Source organism: Melozone crissalis, unplaced genomic scaffold, assembly GCF_028551555.1.
Source record: "Melozone crissalis strain CALT ecotype California unplaced genomic scaffold, PUWL_Pcris_2 ptg000006l_1, whole genome shotgun sequence".
NCBI classification, from domain to species: domain Eukaryota; kingdom Metazoa; phylum Chordata; class Aves; order Passeriformes; family Passerellidae; genus Melozone; species Melozone crissalis.
Window position 1 is genome coordinate 13,750,376 of NW_026535784.1, and position 14,161 is coordinate 13,764,536.

General features: G+C 42.5%; 1 protein-coding gene across 3 annotated transcripts in view; it reads left to right on the forward strand.

Moving 5' to 3' along the window:
• Positions 1 to 1,587: 1,587 nt before the first annotated feature.
• Positions 1,588 to 14,161, forward strand: part of NSD2 (nuclear receptor binding SET domain protein 2) — a 74,526-nt gene continuing 61,952 nt past the window's right edge. For all 3 annotated transcript variants that reach the window (XM_054295696.1, XM_054295693.1, XM_054295695.1), the window contains exon 1: positions 1,588 to 1,700. The gene's annotated coding sequence lies outside the window, so the exon portion shown is untranslated. The remainder of the gene's footprint in view (positions 1,701 to 14,161) is intronic.

A 14,161-nucleotide genomic window follows, 5' to 3' on the forward strand; every position in this document is an offset into this window, starting at 1 on the left:
TGAACTTTAGAAAGGAAGCTGGATAAAACCGTCACGACGCTTAATCCAAACTGGCTATTTTAAAATGTAATGGCACTTTATCTTTCTCTTTAGTGCTGTAAACACTGACGTTCGGAAACTAAATCTTGTTTGTCTAACACCTTAAAGAGAGTGTATTTTCTTTTTCACAGAAAGGCTGTAGAACAAGTTAAGATACCTTTATCACTGCAGACAGATCTCCTCCAGCCACCTTCAGCTTAAAGTTTTAATCAGCTAATGATTAAGATTTTCATTACTAAGTACTTAGCACTAAATTTGCGCTGTTCAACTGCTAACTGCCATGCAGCCACCATTAAAAGCTTGCCTAAAAACATCAACAAACTTTAACATATGAAAGTAAATTAAGGATCAGGTAAAAAAATAAACAGTCTGAGCCTTTCTGTAACAGATGGCCTAATTTCACCATTATCCATGAAGTATGATGCTGGTGTGTTCCCCTCCCTCAATTATCATCTGTTTACCTTTGGCAGGAGTTGCGACAGGTCGTTAGCTACCGGGTTAATACAGTATCCATAGCACCGAGGAACTCCATTCTCTGTCTTGTACACAAACACAGCCTCTCAGTGCTCCATAAATCCTTTATTAAACCATTGAAAGCTTGAAAAACCTGGCCATTACCTGCTTTACATTATCTGGTGCAACGGTTCATGAGCATATTTGTTCTTATTGTAACATGACGGCTGTTTAACGATTTGACTTTAAAAAAAAAGCAAGAAAAAAAAAAAGCTGTGTTTTCAATTGGCAAATTACAAGCACATGTACTTATTTTGATGCAAGCTTAAAAAAAAAAAAAAGTAACCCAGGCCATACTTCCAGAAGAGACAGCCCGGATAATTCGCAGCCAGGCACACTTCGGCTCTTACAACCATTCGACAGCCTCCAAATTGTGTGCAGTTGTACGGAAAGTCAAAACATTTGGCTTAAATCAGGATTTTCAGAAAGCGCACGTGTACGGTGGCTGAGGCCAGCGGCTAGGAGTGCACTTTTCAGCTGGCCAGGAGGAGAGAAATAATAACAATATAAAGATATTTAAAACTAAACCTTTTTCACCTGCACTTTGGGAAGGGGGGGGGGGGGGGGGTGGGTTGGTGGTGAGTTTAACGCGTTCTTGCGCACCTGGGGCGGCTTACAGCCTCATCCCTACACCCCAGGGAGAATAAATAATAATAACAAAAAGATGTTTTTAAAAAAGCGTTTCCCACCGCTGCGGGCGGGCTCTGGACGCGCTCTCGCCCACCTGAGGGCGGCGAGCCAAGCTCCCCCGAGCGGGCCTGGCCCCACCTCGCCCCGCGGCCTCTTCCCTCCCCTGGCAGCCGGTCCGGCCTCCCCTTTCTGCGGGACGGCCCCGCTCCCGGCCCCGCTCCCGGCCCCGCTCCCGGCCCCGCTCCCGGCGGGCGCCGCTCCCGGCGGCCGCGCGTGCGGGCGGCTCCGCGCGGGGGGATTTGAAACGGCCGCTCCGGGGGCCGCGCGGCGGCGGCAGCCAATCAGCAGCGCCGATTTTTCGCGCTGGTTCTGGCCGGAGGAGGGGGCGGGGCCGCCGCTCAGGACCCGCCGGAGCCGCCGCCGCCGCTGTGTCGCCTCGGCTCCCGCCGCTCCCCGGCACCGAGATACCGCCGCCGCCTCGCCAGGCTCCCCGGGGAGAAGGATGCGCTAGGGCACAGGTCGGTAGGCCGGCAGCGCGGCTGGCTCTCCCCCGCGGGAAGGGAGGAGGCACCCGGGGCACGTTCCCGCAGGCCCTGGCCGGGAGGCGGGAGCGGCGGGAGCGGCGGCGGCGAGGCTCGCCCGCCCGCGGGGATGCTGCCGCCCGGCCGCGCGCCTCGCCGCGGGCACCGGGAGCCCCTCTCCCGGGCCGGGACCGCGAACCCTACCCGGCAGAAATGCAGCGGAGGCGGCCTGGGGGACAGGGGGTTCCGTGGCGGGGCATCCGCACCCCCCTCCCGCCCCGGCGGTTCTCCTGGGGACTCCCCTTCCCGAGGCTCCGCTCCCTTCAAACTTACCGTCCTCACCGTCTCCATCTGCCCGGGCAGCCCGCAGCTCCCGTTTCCCCGTTCCCCGCAGGAGGCTTTTTTGTTCGCTCCCCCCTCCTCCCCCCGCTACCTGGCCCTCGCTGCGGGGCCGCGGGTCCCCCCGCCTGCCCCTCGTCCCCCCCCGGAGGCTGCCGCAGGATTTGTGCCGCCGGCTGGGCCTGACTCTTGGGTGGCGGAGGAGCGGAAAGCAGCGATGCCGAGCCGGAGTCCCGGCTGTTGCAGCTTCATCCTTTCCCCCCGACCGCCTCCTCCTCCTCCTCCTCGGCGCTGCGGGAGGTCGGGGGCAGCATAAAGGAGAGGTGCCCACCCGTCCCACCTCCCTCCCCGGGGAACGGGGGATCAATCAGTGCAAATCAGAAAGAAAACCGGAGCGGGAGGACACGACCGATGGGAAGGGGGGGAAAACCCTCCCCAGGCTTTAAACCGCCCCCTTGAGGGGTAGCGAGGCTGCGAATGTCCCCCCTGTGGCGGTGAGGGTGTGGGGAGGTGGAGGCTGCTCCTGCCCCTTCCCGCCGGGTAGGACTGAGATTGAACGGCAGCAGGAGTGAATGTAACTCTGGAAATGTATGGAGGGGGAAGCCATGTTTGATTTATTCCTCCACTAAACACTGATGTGATGATCCTTCTACTTACACCCTTCTGCAGTCCATCCTGGACCGGTATGGGAGGAGAGCCTTGTTAGGAAAATGGAAAGGAAACATTCCTGCGAAGGCGTGCGGGCTCGTTGGCTCGATATTCATTAAGTATAAGAGGACAGGGCTCTTGTAACTTGAATTGATATTTGTGTGGTAAAAGAGCCAGGGGAACTTGTATTCCCAAGGCCATAGTTACAGCTCATCTGCTGTGGCTTTACCGCTCTGGGGGTGGAGAAGGGAATTTGCCATACTTCTTGAACGTATTTATACTTGCTTTTTTGGTTTTGGTTTTTTTTTTTTTTAAATATGTCGGCTGAAAGGAGGAGTAAACACTACTAGAAGTACAGAGACGGTAAACACCATATTTAAACACATTTCAGAGAAAATGGGCTTCTTGCTAGCAGGCATAAGGCAAGCAAGAGGCTGGTATCAGTCATTGCCCATGTATTTCGTGTGCATGAATATTTTCTTATTGGCATTTATATTAAAATTGGTTTATAATGATTGTTAAATTTAGGAGCTAGTCCACCACACACTGAGTAATCTAAATAGGTCTGCTTTAAAAAAAATAAAAAGAAGAAGGAAGATATGTTTGGCTTTTAGCCTTTGCATATATCCAAGGAAGGTAAACACTGGGGTAGAAGTGAAGTTTGTAATAGATTATGCTAAGAGCCCTTGCTAGTGAATTAAACGGACATATATATCTACATATGTAAGGACACTAACATTCCTTACGCATGGAAAGTGTGGCTTTAGCTGCAAGAATAAATTGGTTCTTCACTGAAATGTTCGTATGTTAGTAGAATATCTGCAAACTTATTGCTGAAGCTATTATTTGCTTGTTTGCTGTGGGAATTTCGCTTGGGAAATGCAGCATATCAACGTTAATAAACTCCTCAGTTTCAGAGTGTGCTGAATTTTGACTGTGGATTATTTGACTGTTGGATGAAATAATGGAATTAAATCACTGTTTTGCAGGGCTACTCAGGGTTCAGTACTTAAAGTATATGCAATTTTTGGTTGCTTCAGTAACTATCTATATCCCACATATTAAATCATACAGGGATTTTTGTCTAGTATGCAACCATCAGAAAATCTGACAGGTCTTTTCAGTATGTGAATATAAATGCTCTAAATATTACTGGAGACAGTGTGAAGGTTATAGGACTATCCACCCTCACACATGCTTGGAAAAATCCAGGTATTAAAAGTACAGTAAAACCTACTACTTTATCAAATATTATTTTAAAATGTCAGAAGAAACTAGGTCATTATACTTAAAGGGTCTAGATTTAAAGTACTTTAGAAGATGGAAAATAAAAATAAAATATATTTCTTTTTACTTCAATATGAATCCAACAAATGGCTGGTAAGAATAAAAAAAATTCTGTCTGTAGGGCTACGTGCCTTTTCTGAAGCCAGTGGTAATTTTGCAGGTGAAATTATTGCATGTGTGCCATAGACTGGATATTACAGCAAAACCAACCCAGCTTGGATTTCGACTGGAAGCAGAAAATGACTGTTGATGAGTGGCTTTCTAGTATTTGAGTGGGGAGTGTACACATATATGTGAGTTTGTGTCCAAAACACTGCACTAATAAAGTAGCAAAGGAATGGCAAGAGGAAACTGTTTTTCAGTGTCCTGTTGTTTGTGGCCCTTTCACCTCTCACTGTTGCACTGAGCCTGCTTTTTGTTCCACCAGTGTCAGTACATTTCCCCAGCGAGGTCTTGTTTCTGCAGCCTGATAAATGTGAGTGTTTCCTTGTGGTCCATCAAAGCCTGTTGACTGCACTGGGGCTCCATGTGCATCAATGTTCACCTGCTCTGCTCAGATTCCTGTGTCAGGGATCTGGTGTGTGATGAGTGGAAGATACAAACAGAATTCTTGCAGTGATTTGGTCACTGCTGGTCATTCCTGCTTATATAACCACACAGCATTTCTTAGGTTTTGAGCATAGAAGATGGTTTAATGCATGAAAACAGCACGTATGTCCTGTATAGAGGTAGGTGAAGGGCCAGGCCTTTTCTGGGAAAAAAAATTAAACCTCTCATCAAGAGCAGTGTGCTGCACAGTGAGAAGCACCCATTAAGTGATATTGCTGAAAACAACAGATTCCCTAACAGTCAGCAATCCAGCATGAGTGAGAACTGCTTGGGTGGGACTAATAATCATGCCATGGATGATGACTACATGTTCTAGTACTGTGTTTGTAGCTATACTATTTGGGCTCTTTCATGACTACATGTTTTAGTCCTGTGTTTGTAGCTATACTATTTGAGCTTTTTCATTACTTTCCTGCAAAGAGAATTGAAATGGCCCTCTGATTGAGTAGATGTGATAGATCTGGTGTAATTGTCAAATCCGGCCTTGGGATGAAGAATGGAGATCTTAGAACCAGAGAATGGTTTGGATGGGAAAGAATCTCATAGATCATCTAGTTCCACCCCTCTGCCATGGGCAGAGACACCTTTCACGAGGGCAGGTTGCTCAGAGCCTCATCTCAAGTGGATCAGTAAGTCCCATTTTTCTAGGGAACATCACTTTCCAGTTAGGCTGCAGCTTTGAGAAATGTCTTCACCAAGGATGTCCTAGAATCTTGGTGGTAAATGAGAAGTGGAGATGGAGCATGGCACCAGGATAAGTGCTCAGGTAGTAAAGTGGAGAGAGAAAATAATTTCTCATCAGAGCTTGATATCTGAGTCCAAATTTCCTTTGGTGCATAATTGTAGAGAACTTGGGAGAAAGGGGGCTGGTAAGGACAGCCTTGTTGATGTGCCAGCAGTCACCCTGCTGGTTGTAAATTCACATAGTTGTTTGAATGGGTCAGTCAGCTGTTTTATACAGTTAATGGTCACTTGGAAGGTTTTGATTCTGAAAACATTTTTTAAGGAAAAGAGAGAAACTACCTAAATTTTCTGCCTTCATTGCACCTTCAAATTAGCTTCTGTATGACCTGCGGTCATTGGAGGTAGCTGTATAAATGTATTTGCCTTTTTCTTGTTACTGACATAAATTACTAAAATGATACATCAGGTATCTTTTTAATGCTTTTATCAAGTTTGTCAATATCTCTAATAGTTAATTTATATTTTCTAGCATCAGCAGGAAGAGAAGTTTTTGGAATCTGTAGAAGTAGAATGTAGGCCATATTCCTCTCTGGTGCCCTTTTGGTTGAATAGCAAGCTAAAAAAATACTCAAAGTTCATGGTGAACAGGAATATATACTAATATATATTTATACCTGGTGATGATAAGTAGTGCATGATGGACTGTGCATTAACCTTCCTGATGAGCAACTCTAAACTTAAGCACCAGATAATCTGTTGACTCTGTGGTACATTCAATAAGCAACCTCTGTCCAAAGCATACAGTAGATTAATATAACACAATTAACATAAACTGAATTTTTTAAACTGCATGTTGTGTGCAATGAACAAATACCTATGAATCATGCTTGAACCAAAAGTAGGATTTGTACTATCCTTGCTAATGTTAAGGAATAATACCATTGCATGGAAGTTGTTATTATGGTACCATGGTGTGCTGTGTGAAAAGTAGGTGTTTGAAAATGTATTTGAATGTTTCGCAGCAGTCAGATTGCACTTAGTGAGCATGGAAGATTGACGTACTAACCTAATGTACTTCACAGTTTTCATGTGTTGGGCAAAATGACTTTGCCCTGGGGCACCACTGATGCAGGATCTCATATATGACTTATTGTGAAACTAGTAAAATATATAAGAGACTTAAAGCATGTTTTAAATTGCAAGGATTGCTCAACAGGTGATGGCTCTGTTTCTAGTTTGTTCCCATCCTTTTAGCTTATCCTGTTTTCATCTTGGTGCAAGATAGCAATTTGATCTTCTTTTGAACTTTGGTATTCAACTCCCCAGCACAAATTGGAGCTATTTGGGGTGAGGATACATAGGTGGCAAATGACTGGAAAACTGCAGCATGATGTGCTATTGAACTTGATTTTCATAGAAGCTTTACCATTTTTCCTCTGCTGTGAAGGATACTGTTGGTTTTCTGTGTCTCTTTGGAGAAGCACAAGGATGTCTTGTTCTGTTGGCTGACAGAGATCACCATTTAACTGTCTTTGTGACATCTCTTTGTCTTGTGCCTTACACAAAATACTAAAGTATTAGTATCTCACATCCATGCTAAAATACACATTAAAAATGTGTTTTATACAGAATCCTAGAGTATTCTGAGTTGGAAGGGACCCCCAAGGACCATTGGGTCCAATGCTGAAGTGAGTGGCCTGTACAGGGACTGAACCCACGATGTTGGGGTTATTCACACCACACTCCAACCAGCTGAGCCAAACTCAGGGTATACAAATCATCTTCAGGCGTATTTGGCCTTGAGGGCTAAATCAGAATTCCATGTTTTCTTCGCCAGAGTCAAAGAACATAACAGGAGTGAGTTCTGTTCCCTGAGTTCTCTGAGTTCTGCCATAGTAAACAAGAGATACAAAAGGAGCAGAAGATGAGATATTCTGTGACAAAAATATCTTTAAGAGAAAAGCCTGAGGTTAGGGAAGGTCTCGTTAGAAATGTGATTTAAATGGAATTTGAAATATTTTGAAAAGCTACTGATTAAAGAATAAAGGAAACATTAGAATATTTAGTAATGCAGCCTTCTGTCATGGTGTTTGGGAATCATTCCACATATTTATTCATTCTAATAAGCAGAAGTGTAAATGTTCATGCTGTGGCATGGGTTAGTCTCTGGAGCTGAGGTTCCCAAGATCACCTATGAGATAAATTAATTGTGGGACTTGCCAGCCTTGGTGGGATTCCATTGGAGCAAAGATCCTGACTGCACTGGCACTGTGAAACATCTAAACTGGGGAGTTATCTCTGTAGTAAAGAATGCCTAGATTCTAGTCTGATAATAAAGCCAGAGGGATTTAAGCCAAAGTATGAACCTTGTAGCACAGTGTAGGGTGAAAGAGGTGAATATGGATCATTTCCCTATATGGAGTGCTTGCCAACAGCTTTCAATCAAATTCTTCAGAATGAAATTAATGTTGTGATTTTTCTGTGAGTGCAAAATGCAGACTCAGAAGCTGGTTTCTAGTAGTACTCCTGAACAAACTAGAAACAAATGCTGGGATTAAATGTGGAATGTGACTGAAATTCAGAGCAGTGCAAAAAACAAGTTCCAGTCATAAAATGTGTAGCTGAAAGTAGATGTGCAATATCTATTCATCAGGTGAAAGCCTGGCTCAAAATGGTAGTGATAGCTGAGCCTTCAGAAACTCTGCAAATAAGGAGAGCAGCTACAATTGCTTAACACTACTTATTTCTACAGTCAGAGCTAGATTTTCCCATGAGAAGTATGTACAACACAATTTGTCCAAAGAACTAAATTTGATAAGACAGTGAAGTAATGCACAAAGCTAGTACTGTGCTGAAAGGAAAGCAAAAAATTGCAGGAGATACCCACTGCAAACCTCTCTACTCAGAAGTTTTGGAAAGTGGACAGGAAGGAATTGGTTTGTTAGACAGGGAAGTGTTTTATCTTTCTGTCTTCAAGTGGAATGGATAAGGTACTCTATCTACAGAAACTCAAATTCCAGACCTTTTACCTCTAACAGTTACACTAATCACTTTCTGAGAGATTTTTGATGTAGATGCAGCAAAAGAAATTAAAAAAGGAATTAAGAGCTCTGAGAATGATGGTAATGCATTTTGGCAGGAGCATGGTAAATCTCCAGCACAGGGAAATGCTTCAAGTAATGTCCAAACCAGAAAGGCCACTTCATAGCAAGTATTTGGGTTTGTTTGAAGAGTGTCTAATGTCTGAAGTCTCAGGCCTTGCTTGAGTGTTCCTGGCATACATCTGCCAGTTCCCTCTGTGTGTGTGTTTTGCCTCAAGGAAATACATTGATAGAATTATTAATGTAGTTGCATGTAAATGGTTATGGTCTGTGTGAAGGAGATCAGAATTAGCACAGTATGGCCAGGATCACATTATAGTCAGTTCCATTCAGATGTGGACATGTGCAGTTTTTAGTGAATGGTGCATGTCTGTGAGTTAAATTCTGTAGTGCTGTGGAGTTAGGATTAATTACCTTTACCCTGAGACCTTTACCCTCCAGATCTTTACCTAATGCCATGAGATGTGAAGCTGAATTTACTGGGTGAAAGAAATCGGCTATTTGTACACATTACCTGTCCACATCAGAGAGGTACACTATGAGTGCAGTGTATTGCTGCTTCTGTAAACAGCAGAAGATGTGGCCAAATGCTGCTCCAGGATTATTTTGCCCTCTCTGTGTACATACAGCTGGGCCTTCGTAGTGTTGGCAAAGCCTCACACGTCTCCAGTGTCACGGCCACTTCCTAGAATGATTCCAAGGCACCAAATGTGCTTCTGGCATTTAAATGCACCCACTTGGATGAACAGTTTTAATGCTGTGGTAGACAAAGATAGCAGACTTGTCAGGGTCTAGGCAAAATTATTGTGGCCTCTGGATTAGTTAGCTGCTGTCTGGTCAGATCTGGGAAACACTGATTTCTGTAGAGGTGTAGCAGATAGCATCTTGTTAACACTGCAGTTTGATTCATTGTCTATAACATTTTGTGGTGTCATCCCAGGTTTGATCTTCCCTTCCTTGAATTCCCTCATAATTCAAACAACCAGAAATTTTCATGACTCTGTTGGAGAAGCTTTAGGCAATTGCTGTGCTGTCACAACTACATATGGGAATAAGAGCAGAATCAGTGGCCACAGTGAAGAGGAAACAGATTATAGTGTGTTTATCTGCTGCAGTGAATATTACGTAAGCCAGAGGATCCAGATCCTGAGCGTGGTGCAAGGAGTAGGGGTGGGATGCTGACAAAAAAAGCCAGCGGGATTAAAAAAGGTATAGGAAATTAAAGTAGTGTTAGACCAGGTGAAAAAGCAGTATAAATAAGGAGCTCTGCACTGAAGTGCTGTGCTATTTGATATTGTGTGTGATTGTGTTTGGTTCTTTGTTCCCAAGCTATGCAGATGCCAGGTGCACATCTCTGAGCCTCTTGAAAGACAGGGAGAGACATCATTTCATTGGTGAGCAAAGACATAAACTGAGCAAGTACTGAATTGTTAAGTCCTGTTTTGCTAGAGAGGGACCATTCCCTTTGGAGCTCTCCAGGACACAGGAAGGTCTCAGGTTTGGGGGCTGCCTTTTTGTATTTATTAAATACTGGTGGTATATTCACTAGTTTCTACCATTTTAGGCTCCGGTGTCCGCCCTGCTTATGTGCAGAGGAGAAGCCATTCCTTTCTGTTTGATCTGTGGTCCCACCACAGTGGTATGTGTAGTCTCTCTTCAGACAAAATTACAACATCTATGCAGAATTTGATTTTACTCAAATCTATCTCATTTGATACTTCAAATGCTTCACTCACCTCCAGCAGTGTTGAGTGGAACTGACAACATAAAATTTCTGCAGCAGTGGAAAAAATATTTCTGTGATTTTTAAGAAAAGGAACTAATGGAGAGGAATCCTCTTACAGACACTTCTAGCCTTGTCCACATGAAAGGGTTGGTTGCAAAAGCTTTTCCCAAGGAAGGACAAGAAAGCAAGTCCATCCATTTTGTAAGCTTCTTTCTGCAGTAGCAAGTGGATTTAAAGGGAAGAATTGCTTTTCATTCTACAGTTGTTAAATGCCCAAGTTGGTATCACTAATTGTCTTAATAATAAGGCAGTAAATACTTGTTTTGGTTCATGAAAATAGGCTATGTCATTAAAATTCAGAAATTTTATCCATTAGGGGAAAAAAAAGCAAATCCAAAACAAATTTAAAACAGATTTTAAAAGATAGATACTTTTTTTTTCCCAAGAAAAATATTTGGTTGTAGGTAATATTGGGTAGTAAGTGCAACTGTAAGTACACTAACTTTTTCCACAGAATTTTCAAAATGTCCTTTATCTTGTTATATCTTCTGCAATATTAATGAAGTCTTTACTTCATGTGCTTTTACATTAATAGTTGTCTCCTTTGGAGGGATGCTTTTTAAAAAATTTTCCTAAGATTCATAAATTTTTAGAAAGGTTTGGTATATTTATTTTCAATTCTATCTCAGCTACTACAGTAAAGGATTTCTTCATGAGAGATACCGTTTTTGAATTTTCTGGCTAGAACTGGTTTGTGACAACTTTTGGCCAATCTTGCAATGCAATTTTTAGTTGTGTTTTCTTCTAAAATAAAATTATATTTAGATCCTGTGTTAATTTTTCATTGTTTTAATGCAGTGAAGAACAATTAGAGTGTACTACACAAGAGTAAATACTCATCTACTCCTATTTGATATTTTAGGGGTTTTATACAAGATAATATGAGTAAGCATACTCAAGTTTTCAAATGTATTAGCAGAAAAAGTGTTGTAACCTTCTTAATCTCGTTAAGTATTTTGAGATTGTGTGTCATTCTGATCTGAAAATAGGAATAACCTTTTGTCTTAAAATTGATAAGACAATGGAGAACACTTACCAGAAAGCAATCTTAACACAAAAAAGCAGCAGCCAACTATTAGCTTTTTAATACCAGCTGAAAGCCTGATTTGTAGGTAATAAAAATAGCTTTAATGGATAAAGTTCTCTTACTGTGAATTTGTATTGAAGTTTGTCATCCTCCCTTCTTTCCCCCACCTCCCTATGCCTGCCCCAAGTAATTCACCAGAGTAAGAAAACCCTCAGATGAAACAGAAGTGATATTTAATAGAGATGCTTGTTGATGGTTACTTACTCAGGTCCCTCCCTTTGGCAGAATTGAAAGGAATGGAGTACTCCATTCTTTCTGACACACTGGAAAAGCATCTCTGAAATTACAGCAGATGTGGAAGAAATGGCTAATAAATATCCCATAAATGATAGTGGCTTGGCCAGTGAAGGAGGAATCTGACATGCACACTAACTGCATTTGACTCATGACTCCTGTCAGATGATGAACTTTCAAGTAATTAATGCATGATTTAAAATGTCTGCAAGATAGTTTGGCTTATATAGAACCTGTTTTTTTTAGTATGAACATGTGTACAAAGCCACTGCAAGGATTGTCCAGTTGTCATTGTCTGATTAAAAATTCTAGAGACCTTCATCTGATAAGAAATCTTCTTTTCCATACTGAAAGCTATTGGTTCACAAGTCAAAATAACATGTTTATTCAGCAGACTCCTGGTTATAATGTTTTTTCCCCTTTGTTAGTGAAAATGGTACTTGTTGGGTCACCAGACATTCAGTATGGGACGATACTGGCTTAAGCTCATTAGCTGCTACTAGCGTGTGATGCTTTTGTCCCCTTCCTTTCCCTGCCCTCCCCCCACTTGCTTTTTCAATGGATACAGAGTCGTCTAGAAAAAGATAAGGGATTGCTTTTGCTCCTGTGTGATACCGTGGTCCAGCATGAGTGCACATGATTTTAGCTCTAAATCTAATTGCATGCTCAGCTGCTTCAGGACCTTACTCTTACAACTTGAATCAACCAGATCTTGTCTGTGATCTATCTTATTTCATTCCTTCATGTCTTGTCTTCTAGATCTCCTTGCATTAATTCCAGACTCACAGCAGCACTGCTTGGTTTGTGGTTATTTTCTCCTTGCCCCTTCTTTCCTGCTCTGTCCCCTCCTCTCACAAAGGGCCTGGTCCTTTTTCTTCTTCTTATAGTGTCGCTGTGAAGTTTTGTATAGCAAAATGTACCTGGCTTCAATTTTGATCTTCTTCCCTGAAACTCTTTGTTATTCCCATGTGTAGATTTTCTTTCTTTTACCCAGACCCCACAATGTAGCTTATTTTTTGCAAGGAGGACTGAGATGTGTATCACTAATTTCCATCCCACTGGTTATCCTAGAGATGGTGACTAACCTGCAAATTGCTGTCTAGATGTCTCATATCCCCATGGAACTATATTTTCTGTTAGGTACTCACATCTGTTATCTTAGCCCATTATTCTGCCTCTTACTTTAAGCCTTTACTCATTTGTTCCATTAAATCTTTGTACACACATGGTCTATTTCCCATGTTTTATAATCTGTATCTCCTGGTTCTGATATCGTACAGTTTCAAATTACTGCCTTTGTCTTCATTTTCCCATTTACAATTGTTGTGGGTACATTAACTTCCTCCTTTTACCAGTATTACTCCTGGATTTGTTGTCTCTTGGCTTCAGTGATTTGAGAAGCCTTTTTCAGTGCTTTCAGCTGTTTTTAGTGACCTGTATTAGTGAGAGTCATTAAATGAACATTCACTCACTGAAGTTCTTGAAATCTGTGTATCTTCAGATGGATCTAGCAAATCAAGGTAACTGCTATATAAGTTCAGGGTCTTTTACTTATTGGTATTTTTGGTTTGGTTTTTTTGTTGGTTGGTTTGTTTAGTTTATGTGATATGGAGTGTATACGTTTAGGTTTATTAGCTAGAAAGACAATAACTTGATTTTTTTTTAAGCCATAGTTTTTGAGTTGATTATCTGCGGGTCGTTGTTCAGACAAGGCCTTGAGAAGTTTGATCAGGTTTAAGCATGGGGTGGGAATAGATGATCTGAGGAAATCCCTTCCAGCCTAAGTTCTTCTGTGACTATGGCAATTTTAATGTTTTGACATTCTTAAGATACCCATGCTAATTCATCAATGTCCTGAGATGGAGTGCACCAGTAACAGTCTCACTGGATTATTCACTGCTTTTTTGGAGGCGTGCCTCAAGCTTCATGACTTTGTATAGCTTCACGACGTATGTGATGAGAGTAAGATTTATAATTCAGCAGCACAGTGTGGATTCGAAGATACAGCTGGCGCGATGCAGAAATCCATCCATGCCCTGATCAGTTTATGGATCCATCCTGAATCTGCTCCTGGGCCGGGAGGAGCCGCGCCGAGCCCGGCGCCCACTGGAGGGCGCAGCGGCCGCAGGGAATTGGGAACTCGGACGCCCAAATCCCATCTCTGCTTTGCTCCCTTAGGGATCCCTGCGAAGGAAGTACAGATTTAGCAACAGACCGCTGGTTTGGTTGTTTTGTTCTTGGTTTTGGTGGGTTTTCTAAGGACTTTTGCTCTCTGTAACTGTGTGATATGCTTCCCAGCAGGTTCGCCTTTTGCCCAGAGATTTATAGAATTTGTCACTAGTTGTTTATTAAGAGAAATGTGATTTCAGTTAAATCTGCTGAATCACACATGAAACACTGCCGTGTTATTAATTGGGCTGAGAGTTTGTCTCATGTCCATGTTTTCAGAGAATATACCGTGAAAGGACATGAGTTCCCTTTAGGTTTAGTCATTTATTCTGTTCTGATTGAGTTTTGAGTTTCCTTTTATCTCTGATTCCTCTTAAGAAGAGTTAATATAGTTGGCTGCTTTCTAGTCATTTTATCAGAGATTTTATTGATAATTCTGATTTCATCTGGCTAAAGAAAAATGAGAATTTTTTCTCTTGCAGATTCACTTGGAGTTCAGGTACACTTGCTGTCC